At 38.5% G+C, this 15,978-nt stretch overlaps 1 non-coding gene across 1 annotated transcript; it reads right to left on the bottom strand.

The window, feature by feature from the left end:
• Positions 1 to 14,692: 14,692 nt before the first annotated feature.
• LOC128282080 (small nucleolar RNA R71) lies at positions 14,693 to 14,799 on the bottom strand. The gene has a single exon (XR_008272362.1). It is a non-coding gene; the product is annotated as a small nucleolar RNA R71 (small nucleolar RNA).
• Between the last annotated feature and the right edge of the window lie 1,179 nt (positions 14,800 to 15,978).

Here is a 15,978-nt window from a genome sequence, read left to right as displayed (position 1 = left end):
TGTCTGGAAATTTCTAAATGGACTGTGAAGATAGTTAAACTAAGTTTGTGTGCACCTTGTGTTCGATTCGGTAATGGACTCAGTGCAGGGTGTTACAATTTTATTGGTATCGAGCTACGGTTTAGTCGATTCTAGGACTACCGTAATGTGTTGGGTCTAGCTATACATGCCATTTTATGTGATTACTTGATAGTGTGGTGATTTCGACAATTGAAATGTGTTTATTTATAGTAATGGATCCCGATCCCGACCGAAGCGGTAGTGATGATCTTGAGAGTGTAGCGCTGCTCCGACAAGGGACAGCTCCGCAGACTCTCAACCTAATGCTAGTAATCCAAATGATGAAGCTAGACAAGCTTTCTATAGCGTGATGAATGATTGGTTTAACCAATACATTCGAACAAATACTGTTGTTCCACAACCTCCATTCCCAACAAATACAACCCCGCACCTACAATGCCTCCGATGAATCGACCAAATAAGGTCAAGTAAGCCCCAGATTGATAGAATCCGAAAACACGGGCTACTGAATTTAAAGCTACGGATAGCGACGGCGGAGCAAGCTGAATTTTGGTTGGACAACACTCTCCGGTACTCGATGAGCTATCTTGTACACGATGAATGCCTAAAGTGTACTATCTCCTTGCTACGCGATTACGCCTACTATTGGTGGAGTACTCGACTTACATTGTGTCCCGAGAGCAAGTAACTTGGGAGTTTTCCAAACCGAGTTTGGAAGAAGTATATCGATCGAGATTTGTTGATCAAAAGCGGAAGGAATTTCTTGAGCTTAAGCAAGGTTCTATGTCGCCATCGACTACGGCGAAAATTTGTTAGACTTAGTAGATACGCTCGGGAATGTGTTTCGTCCGAGGCTATCATGTGTAAACGCTTCGAGGATGGGCTGAAGGAAGATATAAAATGTTCGTTGGCATTCTTGAAATACGAGAGTTCGTAGTACTTGTCGGCGAGCTTGTAAAGCCGATGAGCTTAGAAAAGAAAAACAAAAGTTGATGTGGGAACTGGAGAGTTTCAGTAAAAGATCCTCGGGAAAGTCTCTTCAACAGCATCGAAGAAATTTCGAGATGATGTGGGCGGTCTAGAGGCACTTGAGGCCTTTTAGACGAGATCGTCATCGACCCCACAATGGGTACACGAGGCACTTCGGTTGCGGTGTTGGGAATGAACGTCGAGATAGAGCGAAGTGTCGACATTGTGGCAAATGGCATTACGGAAGTTGTAGATTCCGTGACCGCTCTGTTACAAGTGCGGATCGATTGACCACTTCATTAAAGATTGCGAGGTTGTCCGAGCAGAATGTGGATCGAGTGGGAACCGGGCGTTACTAACGCCGAGGTAGACCATCTAGAAATATGGGCAATGCTAGTGGTGGTCGAGAGGATCTAGAGATGCTACGACCAGATCCGAGGCTCGCGCTCCTACTAGAGCTTATGCTATACGTGCCGCGAGGATGCTTCATCGCCGGATGTTATTACTGGTACTTTCACTCTCTTTGATACTAATGTGATTGCTTTGATTGACCACGGTTCTACTCATTCTTATATATGCGAAACCTTAGCATCCAAGAAGACTTTACCTATTGAGTCTCTTGAGTTCGTAATTCGGTGTCAAATCCTTTGGGTCGTTCGTCTTTGGTTGACAAAGTGTGTAAGAAATGCCCCTAGTAATTCGAGGTTCTGTTTTTGGCGGACTTGATGCTTTTGCCGTTCGATGAATTTGATGTTATTCTTGGGTTGGATTGCTTGACCGTGCATGATGCGGTTGTGAATTGCAAAAGCAAGACTATTGATTTGAGATCTTAAATAACGAGATGATCCGAGTTGAGTCTACGGATTTGAAGGGTTGCCGGTTGTAATATCATCAATGTTGGCCCGAAATATGTGAGAAAGGTGCGAAGCATACCTTGCGTATGTACTTGATGATAAAGAGTTAGAAATAAAACCGAATCTGCTTGGGTGGTTTGTGAATACCGGATGTTTTCAGAAGAATTACCGGATTGCCACTGTTCGGAGATAAAGTTTGGTATTGAGCTTGTACAGGACCACACCGATTTCGATAGCTCCGTGATCGTATGGCACCAACGGAATTAAAGGAGTTGAAAGCTCGGTTGCAAGAGTTGGTGGATAGAGGTTTTGCTCGCCTTGAGTTTTTCACCTTAGGGTGCACCGGTGTTGTTTGTGAAAAGAAGGACGGAACCATGAGGTTGTGCATCGACTATCGTCGACTTAATAAAGTGACAATAAAGAACAAATATCCGTTACAGCGTATCGATGATTTGTTCGATCAAGCTGAAGAAGCCTCGGTGTTCTCAAAAATAGATTTGAGATCGGGCTATTATCGATTCATGAATTCGAGATCGGACATACCCAAAGCGCCTTGAGCGAGATATGGTCACTACGAGTTCTTAGTGATGCCGTTTGGGCTCACTAATGCCCTGCGGTATTTATGGATTTGATGAATCGGATCTTGAGATCATATTTGGATCGGTTCGTAGTTGTGTTCATTGACGACATCTTGGTCTATTCAAGAGATGAGACCGAACATGCGGAGCACACAGGATTAGTGTTGCAAATTTTACGGGATAAGCGGTTATATGCTAAGTTGACAAGTGTGAGTTACGGTTAAGAGGTTAGCTTCTTGGGTCATGTGGTATCTGCATCGGGTATTCGAGTCGACGAGCAAAATTTTAGCCATTCTTAACTGGAAACCTCCAAGAAATATTCTTGAGGTTCGGAGCTTTTTGGGACTTGCGGTTACTACAAGACGGTTTGTAAAAGGATTCTCGATGATAGGCACACCCATGACGTAAACCGCTTGAAAGGTGTCAAGTTTGAATGGACGGAAAAGTGTCGAAAAGTTTCGACCAATTGAAAACTCATTTGACGGAAGCTCGGTACTAGTACTGACCGAATCGGCAAAGAGTTTGTCATCTATAGTGGCGCCTCCCTACTTGGGTTAGGTTGCGTATTGATGCAAGAAGGTCGAGTTGTGGCCTATGCGTCGAGACAATTAAAGCCACATGAGAAAAATTATCCGACCCATGATCTCGAATTAGCTGCCATCGTATTCGCCTTAAAGATATGGCGACATTACTTATTTGGTGAGAAGTGCCATGTGTATTCGGATCACAAAGTCTCAAATATTTGATGACTCAAAGAGACTTAAATCTGCGACAAAGACGTTGGCTCGAGTTGTTAAAAGATTATGAGCTTGTCATTGATTATCACCCGAGAAAGGCTAATGTGGTTGCGGACGCCTTAAGCGAAAATCTTTATTTGCTTTACGAGCTATGAATGTACACTTGTCCATTCTGCCCGACAATGTGTTAGTAGCGAATTAAAGGCCAAACCATTGTTGACTCATCAAATTCGTGAAGCTCGAGAAAGTTTATGAGGAGTTGCTTGCAAAGCGAAATTTGAGTGTGTTACGAACAAGGAATCGGAGTTTCAAATTGATGATGACGATTGTTTGAGGTTGAAGTCGTTTGTGTGTTCAAAGAATTGAACTTATTTCGATAATTCGAGCGAAGCCCGTTGTAGCCGAATGGCAATCCACCGGGAGTGCGAAGATGTACAACGATTTGAAACATCGGTTTTGGTGGCATGGTATGAAGCGAGACATCTCCGACTTTGTTTGAGATGTTTAATATGTCAACAAGTGAAAGCGGAACATCAAGTGCCTTGAGGTTACTTGACCGATCATGATACCCGAGTGGAAATGGGATCGAGTCACAATGGACTTTGAGTCCGGACCGCCATTGTCGACAAGTAAGAAGGATTCGATTTGGGTTGTCGTTGATAGATTGACTAAGTCGGCTCACTTTATTCACATGCGCACGGATTTTCATTGGATAAACTATTTGAATTGTGCGTTTCTCAGTTGTGAGATTACACGGGTACCGATTTACATTGTGTCGGATAGAGATCGAGGTTCACCTCGCGATTTTGGAAGAAATTGCAAGAAGCTTTGGGTACCAAGTTGCATTTCAAAGACCGCCTTTCACCCCAAACCGATGGTCAATCCGGCGGATAATTCGGATACTTGAGGATATGTTGAGATGTTGCATCCTCGAGTTCGATGGTTCATGGGAGCGGTACCTACCTTTGATTGAATTCGCTTACAACAATAGTTTTCAATCAAGTATTAAGATGGTGCCTTACGAGGCTTTGTGCGGCGTAAATGCCGTACACCATTGTTTTGGACCGAGCTCGGTGAAAACAAAATTTTGAGTGGATTTGATTAAAGATCTTTGAGCAGAAGGTAAAGGTAATCCGTGAAAGTCTAAAAGCGACCACAGATCGTCGAAATCGTGCAGCGGATTTGAAGCGAAAGGACATTGAGTATCGGTGGGGATAAAGTGTTTCTTAAAGTTTCACCGTGGAAAAAGATACTCAGATTCGGCCATAAGGGCAAGTTGAGCCGAGATTCATTGGGCGTCTGAAATCTCGAACGAGTTGGCCCGATTCGCGTATCGTTTGATTTTGCCCCCGAACTCGAAAAGATTCTAACGTCTTCCATGTTTCAATGCTTGACACTATAGATCTGATCCGTCGCACGTAATTAGCCCATCAGAGGTTGAAATTCAAGCCGATATGAGTTATGAAGAAGAACCGATTCGTATCCTAGCTCGTGAAGTGAAAGAGTTGTGAAACAAAAGGGTTTCGCTAGTGAAAGTGTTATGGCTCAAACACGGGATAGAAGAAGCTACTTGGGAACCCGAGAACTCTATGAAAGAGCGATATCCAAACCTATTTACCGGTAAGATTTTCGGGGACGAAAATTTCTAAAGTGGGGGAGAGTTGTGACAGCCTTAAAACGACCCTAGTCGAAATGTGGTTTTGGGACCACAAAACCGAGGCATAAAAAATTATTTAATATTTATTTTATTGCCTATAATGTGTGTTAACCCATGTGTGACATTTTTTATGCTTTGATTTAGAGTTATAAATGTGAATTTCACTAGAAAGGACCTAGTAGTAAACTTTGAAAGTATGATGGGGAAATGTGTGATGACTAATTAAAGCATGCATGCAAAACAATAGACTTGCATGTCAAATTCCCCCCCCAATAGCTAGTGGCCGGCCATGACAAGGAATTATGGGCAAAAATCATGTCATGAAACATGTTTGGTAAGTGGGTTATGTTGGAATAAATAAAATAAGGAGTATGGAATAAAAAAAAAAGTGTGTGTGTGAAGGCTTCTCCCTCCCCATTGCCGTGTAGGTAGGAAAGAAAACAAAAAATTTTGTTCATCCATTTTCACTCTCTTTTTGGCCGAAAATACTAAGGATAAGGAAGGAGTTTTGCTTCATACTTGGTTTGGAAAAGGATTAGGAAGAGGTTGGCTATACTTGCATCAAGATTAAGGTATGTTTGAGGTTGTACCATGAGATTCATGCATGTTTTTAGTTGCTAGCTTGATGTTCTTATTAGCCCATGGTTCAAATCTTTGTTATGTCATGGGAATGAAATTCGGCCAAAGTGAATATGGTGTTAATGCCATTGCATGCTAAATATCAAGCTTGATAATGATACATGTGATGGAGGATTGAGGATTCTTAGATTTTCTTTTAGCATTTTTTTTGAATGAGATACTAAGTTCCTTGTTTTACCATGACCAAGTTGAAATGGTATGGTGTTGTGGTATTCGGCCATGTTATACCCATAAGTATGATTCATGCATGTTGCATGGTAAGTAAGATTTAAGCTTTGGATATGTGTATATATTTGGATATAAGCCACTTGAGAATTGGCTCTAGCATATATATATGTATATATGTTACATTACGATGTATTGGTATGTCATATATGCTATTTCAAGGTGTATATTTGCTTGTGATGATGTCTCGATTATAAAGTAAATGAGAGATGTGCAATGAGCTACGATATGTAATGCGTTAGTAGTAAAATGTATGCTGTTTTTGTGTGGTATTAAGTGTATAATTGGCCTCAAATTGGACATGTATATTCGGCCATATGAGGGGAAATTGGTGCGCATGCATTCGGTTAGAGGCAAGCATATTGATGCCAATTCTTGGCTTAGAAAATTCGGCTAAGAGGAATATTAACTAATGTGTTGAGTTCGATTCATGATTTCGTACATATGCGACTTTGATGCCTAATGAGTATATATATATTGGCTAAGTATTTTGAATTCCTCTTTCGATGCTCACATGATAAAACCAATTTATTTGTTAAATTAAGCTCAAGAGCAAAGGGGAGCTAAATCCGATAAGGGGAAGGAAAAAGTCGTGGAATAGTCGTCGAAATCGTTCGACCACGTCCGAGGTAAGTTCTTGAGTAATAGAGCTTAAATTCTGAATTGATTAGATCATGTTTAAAGCAAATTAAAGTCATGCTCTTTGTGTGTGGCTATTGAGCCGAAATTGCAAATGTGATAAGTGACTTGTGTTTGAATTTTGCTAATGAAAATGAAATATGAATGTGTTATGATTTATTGATAAATGTACAAGGTTATTCGAATGATATCCGGGCTAAGTCCCGAAGGCTTTGTGCTAAGTGACTAAATCCGGACTAAGATCCGAAGGCATACGTGCGAGTTACTAAATCCGGACTAAGATCCGAAGGCTTTTGAGCAAGCTACTAAATCCGGGTTAAGTCCGAAGGCATTCGTGCGAGATTCTTTATGTAGGGCTATGTCCCGAAGGCATTTGAATGTGTAGCCATATCCGGTTAAACTCCAAAGATACATGATTCAAGAATGAATGAACCTGCTGTAAAATTTCAGTTAATACGCTTGAAAATTCCAGCAACGAGGTATGTTCGTATGTGCTTTGGAATAGTTGATTCCCTTCGAATAATATTCGCTCAATTGAGAAATGAGCTTTCGGCATTTGGCTAAGATGAACCCTTATGTATGAATATAGGGGTTGGAATGTGAAATAAGTACGATATTGAGAATTTGTGTATATGAACTTATCCATTAGCTATATGAATGTTATGCTTTTGTTGTCTGGAATCCCTTGCTCTAACTTACTAAGCATAAATTGCTTACTCCGTTTTACGCTTCTCTGTCTATAGATTTTGGCTCGTCACTATCGGACTCGGGATTTCGGAAGTCAAAGTCTCCCACACTATCAAAGTCCTTTCGGTATATATTTTGGTTGGATTTTGAAATGGCATGTATAGGACTCCCTTTTGTTGCGTTTTAAGTACTTTTGTGATGTATGTGTACGACCATGCGAAAATGGCTCGTAAGAGTGGAGTATGGCATTAGACCATTTGTGCTTATGTATATATGTATGGTTTTATGATGTGACTACGGACTGAATGGAAGTGTGAGCAAATGATCAGCCATTGGAATGGCTAAAATGATTATATGTGGACCTATGTATGACAAAACTTTAGTTGGTCTATAGAAACCACGAAATAGGTAAGGTTTACCTGAAAAACAGGTGCTGACAGCAGCAGTAGTATGGGTTTGAAAAATCACTAAAAACTGTAGGAATGGAATTAAATAGTTAATAAATTATTTAAATGAACCTTGATGAATCTAATTTCATACGGAAGAAGCGAAAAGGTCATATGAATTGTATGTTAAGAGATATTAAAGTTCTCGTGAAACAGGGCCAGAACGGTTTCTGGATCCCCTATTCCGACTTTAGAAATTCATTGTAAATTAACCAGAGATAATTAGGAGTCATGCCATATATGTATAGATTCCTCTCTGAGTTTAGCTTCTATAAAAACAAACGGCATCAGTATTGAAGCCCTGTACAGGGAGATATCCAATTCGTAACGCACGAAGGTCAGTGTAGTCGATCCCTGCAACAGGGGAGACTTTAACTAATAAACTGTACTAATTGGCTCGACCAAAAATTCTATAAAAAAATCTGTAGATGGAAATATGAGTCTTGTTTCAGGGAAAAATTATGAAACAAATTTTCGAGCTTTGAAACTCAAGATATGATTTTTAAGGCGACACTGATGCAGTAACCAGCTTGTCTGGAAATTTCTAAATGGACTGTGAAGATAGTTAAACTAAGTTTGTGTGCACCTTCTGTTCGATTCCGGTAATGGACTCGGGTACGGGGTGTTACAAGATAATTAGTTTAGATAAACAAATCCCTTAATTTTTAGGCTAGATAATAAAAATAAAGTAATTACTAGTTCTATTGGTTCCTTTGGGTTCAACAATCCCGTCTTGCTAAAGCTATACTACTGTTCGATAGGTACACTTTCCTTCATCGTGATAATAGTTAGTTTCAAGAATGATTAATTATAAATTTTTAAAAACCTGTCATGAATATCACGTATCAAGTGTTTGGCACCGTTGTTGGGGAGCTAAGATATTAGGAACACTCGATTTTTATTACTTTAGCCATTTTACCTTATTTACAATTTAAATTTTTATTTTATTTTCTAATTTTCTCTTTTATTCGCTTCTGACAGTTTTTTTAATAGTGTATGACTAGAAGAAACCCGTCGGGACCCTTACTTTTTGATAGTGAGATTGATCGCACAGCTCGTAGAAACCGAAGAGAAACAAGGCGAAGCTTAAGATACACAGAGGGAGAGCAAGAGGATGATATTCAAACCACAACCGAGGAGAGGGCTAAAAATCAGGAAAATTCGCCACCTCCTGCGATTGTCGCTAATCCAGTAAATCAGAATCATGCTCTACGCACTGTGTATGATTATGCTAAACCGAATTTAATAGGAACTGAGTCAAGTATTGTGACTGCCCTAATTTGACCCTAGTCAGAAAGTGGTTTCGGGACCACAAAACCGAGTCATAAAAATAATTAGATGTTATATTCTGTGCTTATTATATGTGAAAGTGCATGTGTGAAAATTTCATGGTTTGATTTTGTCATTTGAATGTGAAATTATGAAAAAGGACTTATGTGATAAACTTGAAGAATGTGTTAGGAAGAAATGAGGTGACCGAATAATGCATGGCTTATTAAAAAGGAGGACTTGCATGTCAAATTGTCCAATTTAAAATTAGTGGCCAGCCATGATGATGATGATTTGTAATATATGCATTTTATATGTATAAGAAATATAATTATTAAATGTTTTATAATATGAAATAAAAAAATTAATAAAACAAAAAAGGGTGAAAAGAACAAAGTTTGTTCATCTTTGTTCTTCCTTAGCCGAGAAACCAAGTAAAAGAGAAAAGGGAAAGTTTCTAAGAAGTTCGGCCATGCTTGTAACTAGACTGAGGTATGTTTGATATTATTCTTTGAAATTCATGTATATTTTAAGTTGTTAGTTTGAATTCTGCCTAGCCCATGGTTCAAATTTTGCTATTTGATGGAGATAATATTCGGCCATGGATGTTGTATTTCTTGGTTGGTGTTTTGATGTTTTTGTGATGAGGCATAAAGATGGTTGATTTTGAGTGTTTAATCAAAAGGATTGGATGTGAGTGTGTGTGAAATAGCAAATGATGAGTCTTGGTAACTTCATGAAGTGTTTCGCCATTGTGTTAAAATGTTATACTTGTGTTTAAATTTTGAAATTAGAACTATGTGTGCCTCAATTGCTTGGATTGGGCATTCGGCTATAGTATGTAATGCAAAGAAAGTTTAATTTTGGATGTTTTAAATGATTTAGATAGTTATAAATTAAGTTTAAGGACTTGTATTTATGTATAAATGGTTTAAAAGGAGCATTCGGCCATGATGAAATATTATGATGAAGTGATGTTAAATTTGTTCTTACTATTTCCAGATAAGTTACTTAGTTAAGCTTGTTAAATTTGTTCTTAATATTTCCGGATAAGTTACTTAGTTAAGCTTGTTAAATTTGTTCTTCCTATTTCCGGATAAGTTACTTAGTTAAGCTTGTTAAATTTGTTCTTAATATTTCTAGATAAGTTACTTAGTTAAAGAAAATAATGTATATATGAAAAATTGATAAGCCTTATGAGTTTTGTGTTTGTGTATGTGAACTAAGTATACAATGAATATTCGGCTATAAGCTAGCTTGATGGGACCTTAATAAATTATATTTTGTTTGAATTAGCTCAAAAGCATAGAGAACCAAGGTTGGACAGGGGAAAAGAGAAAGTAGTTGAATAGCCGAACCAAGACTGTTCGAAAATATATTCGAGGTAAGTTTTAAGTAGTTAAATATAAATAATATTTGATAATGACATGATAGATTATGAGAATTAAGTATTACTTGTCATATATGTATATGGCCAAATGGCAATTGTAATGGAAGTAAAATATGATATGCTTTTATGATCAAATTATAATGTTAGATGAATATGATTGAGATGTTATGTGTAAACTATCAAATGATAAATGTGAGTGATGAAATGAAATAAAAGTCAATAAAATGTAGGATGAGATATTCGAATGATGTTTGTACCTAATTTGGTGTGATTGTGTTATATGAAACTTGTTGAATTGAATATTGTACAGTACTATTTGGGCCTTTGAGCCTAGCAGGCTTGTAACACCCCAAACCCGGCCCAGACGTTATGGCCGAATCCGACGTGCCACATTGAAGTTAAGAATCCATGTTTTGTTTTAGTGTTTTATAAACCGACTTATGTTAAGCTAACGAAGTGAATGGAAGCTGGGCACCAGGTAGGAATCCGTAACAGAGGAGGTGAGCCATGAAGGCTGCTTAAGTACCAAGCTCTTTGATTGGATCCAATCCTAGACATGCCCACAACCATTGCCACACTTGGTTAGAACGAGTTGAAATTTCTTTGAGTAAATATCTTTGATAAATCGAATAATCGAGACGTTGTGTTATTTTGAAAACAAGTATCATTTTGAAAACGTGTCCCTAGTCTAGCCCATTTGAATTATTATCAACCAGTTTAAAGTTATTAAAAAATAAAATAAAATAAAATAATCCCAGAAAAGAAAAGAAAATAAAGTTAAAATGGCCTTATTACAACCCAAAAATAAATAGTAAATAATATAACTAAAGAAAAACAATCACTTATTTCAAAAGCCCAAAAGCGATCACCGTGGCTACTCTGATTCCCCTCCGGCTCCAAGCCCCCACATCAAGGCTCACCTGCAAGGTTAAGGAAGGGGTGAGTTTGGAAACTCAGTGTGCAACAAGCCCCTTTCAGAGCCCAAAAGAATATCAGCCTGCTGGGCCTAAGCCCAAATTCAAGCTCAGCATATACTGGGCCGAAGCCTTTACATTATTCATATTACTGGGCCAAAGCCTTTTCATTATTCATATCACTGGGCCGAAGCCTTTACTGTAACAATATGGCCCATAGGCCCATTTCAATAATACATGCAACACCAATGAACATATGCAAGCCCATTTGGGGAGACTACTCAACCCACCAACCGCTACTCTCCACCGTACCAACCAAGCTCTCCATGTGGGAATAACTCAACCCACCCAACCAAACTCTCTTTGGCGGCAAAGATAGTGCTTTAACATATAATGGAGGCCTAGCCTCTTTTAATAATCAGGGCAAAGCCCTTTTTGATAAAGCGGGGCAAAAGCCCTTTTCGATGGCCAGGGCAAAGCCCTTTGCACTTCCTCCATCCATATAAACCCAACCCATGCATAAATGAATACATCATGTGCATATCATACATATCATGTGCATATCATATCAAATCATATATATCAAACTCTCATGCATCAAACTCATAATTAAACCCTAGGGGTAAAATGGTCATTTTTACCTAGGGGCAAGACAGTCATTTTCACATTATAAGGGTAATTTCGAAATTTTACTAAATATTAGGGTTGTCCATGTTCATTATCAGTTACTAACAATTTCATGTGTTTTCACAGCGATTCTAGCCCATTCTTAGCGAAATTGAGTTATTGGGCCAAAAACCCCTAATGGGCCATACATAGCCGAATTAGTCATCTAGGCCCATTTAGCCCATCTTCCATAACGGTCTTAGCCGTATTAACGCACAATCTGGCAGGATTCCATTTTCTACCAAATTTACCCAAATGGGCCCAGAAGCCCATTGGGCTCGATTTTAGCCCCTCGAGGCCCAACTTACCATCGTGCACCAAATCGTGCCCTTACCTGTTCCAATGATCCCGATCATCGAACTTAGAAAATCTAACTAACCTATGAGCGTTCGCGTGCTCATGAGTCCTCGAAATGCCAGAATTTTGGCATTTCAGCTTTTCGGTAAATATCGAATTAAGCTACGAAAGAGGGTTCGTTACACACCTGATTTGCGATATTCCTTGATGAGATCTCCTACGCGATTTCTCCTATAATTAACCACTTATAGATTAGATCATGTTAGTAATTAAACCAAATTGAAGACTACCTATTAACACTTACATATTTGGCCACCATCCATAATGGCCCTAGAATTCATACCTTTGCCGAAATTGATGACTAGATCTAGATTTAGTCACTCCGATGATCCAAGCTTATTCAAATAGACACCCCACGCCTTGCTGCTCCTCTAACGTATCTACTCCACCATAAAACCCAAACAAAAACAAATGAAGAAGCTGAATAAGACTTATATCTCCAATCGGCCACCTCCCTAAACTATAGGGGTTTTGGCTTTTGTCAACAGTTACTATTGAAATCGATTTAGAATACGAATACTTACCACAGTCTCTCTTTTTGAATCCGTTTAAAGCCTAGAAGATAAAGGTATTGGCCACCAAAAAGTGAAGGAAAACAGAGAGTTGCTGGTCAATAAGAAATCGGCACCACAAGTTTCGGCTTTTGTGACTTTTCAGCAAAAGTAAAGATAGAAGTAGTAGATGAACAAGAGGGAATAGTGAACAGGTTTCAGAAAAGAAAAGGAAGGAAAAGTGGATGGAAGGGTGGTGGTTCGGCTAGAGAAGAAGAAAGAAAAAAGAAGAAAAGAATAAAAATATGGTTTACAGAAGAAAACGACACAGCTAAATTCCTAAATGCCAAAAATACTACCCTAACACCCCTCTGCCGAAATCCCTTCCCTAATCCTCTCTAATCGGCTAACTCTATCTCCCTCTCAAATCCCTAAAATCTCTTCCCTTGTCCCTCCTTAATCCATGCATTTGACTGATTCAAACTCTCTCCCACAGGGTTCCATTCGGCTACAACTCCTGCATGCTCAAAGCATAAAAATTAACATCACCTTTGCCATCACAGGGAATTGAACCCAAGTCTTCCCCCAACCACTTACATGCCACCTTGCCACTTCACCACAGGCTCTTTTTGTGATACATCTTACCCACAATTTTTAATAAGACCACCTATCCAAATCCCCTAACTTCTTAAGTCCAAAATTCAAAAATTCTACCGAGTTTCGGCCAACACATGGGCCTTCCATAAGCCCATTTATACCCTCCAATTATGAATTTCACAACCAAATATCTAATTTTAAAAACTTTACCAAAATATCAAGAATCACGACAAAACCCAAAAATCAGAATATTACAAGGCTATAATGTCGGTGATATACTATTCGGGCCTTTAAGCCTAGCAGGCTATAATACCGGTGATATACTATTCGGGCCTTCGAGCCTAGCAGGCTATAATACCGGTGATATACTATTCGAGCCTTCGAGCCTAGCAGGCTATAATGCCAGTGAAATGATATCGGCCTTCGAGCCTAGCAGGCGAAATGCCGATGAATGAATTCGGGTTTAAAACCTAGCAGGCTGAATGCCGGTGATTTGATAAAAGTCTAAAACTAAGATACCTCGTGTTAGAACGACAAATGAATACGTTCAATACGATAAATTGGCCAGGTACGTATTATGTACTTATATGTGAGTATGATTTGAATTGAATCATAAGTGTATAATGTGATACATATGTGAATAAATGTTATATCTATATTTATAATCATGATATATTCGGTCAAGGTGTGAAAGTATGTGAAAATATTCGATTTATTTATGCCACATGAATTCAGATTAAGTGAAATTAGAATGCTAATTGTGCATTATGTGCTTGTGTATATTCGGCCAAATGGTAATATATCTAGAAAATGATCTCTTGAGAAATTGAATAATTGATGTATAATTGAGTTTATTAGTTGCATTGCTTAAAACTTACTAAGCTTATGAAAGCTTACTCCGTTTGTTACGTTTCTCTGCTTTTATAGATTGTTGACTCAGTCACACTTTCGAGAGAGGATCGTCGACAACTCGTCACAATCTATCTTTTTTTGGTTTTACTATATTTTGGAGCTAGTATGACATGTATAGAATAGACTTAAGTGAATTGTATTTTGAGATGTTGTTGTATATAAGTCTGAATGTCGGTATAAGTCTGAATTTCAATCTTTGATTGTGTTTGACTATGCATATAATTGCTAATGAAATTATGTATATGTGAATGTACAAATGTAGTGTTTTGGTTTGGTAACACTTCATAACCCTCTCCGGCAACGGTTACAGGTTATAGGGGTGTTACAAGTATAGTTAGGCCAGCTATTGCTGCAAATAATTTTAAACTGAAACCTAACACGATTCAAATGATACAACAATTTTTTTAGGTTGATGGTTTGCAGGATGAGGATCTAAACAATCGCTTGGTGAATTTTCTGGAGTTTTGCGACACATTTAAAATCAATGGCATTTCTGAAGACGCCATACACCTTCGGTTATTTCCTTTTCATTAAGGAATAAGGTTAAACAGTGGTTGAACTCGTTACCTCGAGGTTCAATCACTACTTGGGAACAAATGACTGAAAAGTTTTTACTAAAATATTTTCCGCCGACTAAAACGGCTAAATTAAGGAATGATATCTCTTCTTTTGTGTAGATGGATCTAGAAACACTCTACGATGCATGGGAGAGATACAAGGATCTATTAAGAAAGTGCCCTCACTATGGGTTACCACTCTGGTTACAGGTTCAAACTTTTCACAATGGCCTGAATCCTTCAACTAGACAGATGGTTGATGCAGTTGTTGGTGGGACTATCAATAATAAGACACCTGAGGATGCTTATGACTTTATAGAAGAGATGTCACTGAATAATTATCAGTGGCAAGTCATGAGGACAAAGCCAACGAAAGTAGCCGGTGTTTTCAACCTCAATGCGGTTACTATGTTAGCTAACCAGGTAGAACTCTTAAATAAAAAGATTGACAGATTGTGTGGTTCTACTCAGGTACATCCAGTAATGCAATGCAATACAAATGGAGGTGGAATGCGTAATTCATAATACCTACCTTATGGCCTCAACATGGAACACGAGCAACTAAATTTTATGGGTAATAATCTTCGACCTCAAAATAATCCTTATAATAACACTTACAATGTAAGTTGGAGGAACCACCCAAATTTCTCATGGGGAGGCCAAGGAAATCAAAGACCACAACACCATCCAGGCTTCCAACAACAACCTTACCAGCAAGAAAAAAAGCCGAACCTTGAAGAGATGATGTCAAAACTTATTTCAGTCGCGAAAACCCGTTTTCAGAACACTGAAACTGCACTTAAAAATCAGCAAGCGTCGATCCAAGGACTCGAGAATCAAATTGGGCAGCTGGCTAAGATAATTTTAGAAAGACCACTAGGAAGTTTACCTAGTAACACCAAACCCAATCCAAAAGAGCATGTGAAAGCAGTTACACTAAGGAGTGGGAAAGTGTTAGCTGAATCCGAAAAGAAGCCACCACAAGAAGCTGAAAAAGACAAAAGAGAGGAAGAAAAACCTGAAAACAATGACAATCCAATGCCAAAGGAATATAAACCACCAATCCCATATCCAGCAAAATTGAAGAAAGACTGCATGGATGCACAATTCGGTAAATTTCTTGAACTTTTTAAACAACTGCATATTAACTTACCTTTTGTTGAAGCTATATCGCAGATGCCTACATATGCAAATTTTTTAAAGGAGCTTCTAACAAACAAAAGGAAGTTTGAAGACTTATCTACAGTGGAACTTAATGAGGAGTGTTCGACCATACTCCAAAATAAACTACCAACTAAACTGAAAGACCTAGGAAGTTTTACTGTTCCCTGCTTAATTGGTAGTTTGAATGTTGATAAGGCATTAGCTGATTT

The sequence above is a fragment of the Gossypium arboreum genome, chromosome 1 (assembly GCF_025698485.1).
Source record: "Gossypium arboreum isolate Shixiya-1 chromosome 1, ASM2569848v2, whole genome shotgun sequence".
NCBI classification, from domain to species: domain Eukaryota; kingdom Viridiplantae; phylum Streptophyta; class Magnoliopsida; order Malvales; family Malvaceae; genus Gossypium; species Gossypium arboreum.
This window is presented reverse-complemented; position numbering and strand designations above follow the sequence as displayed.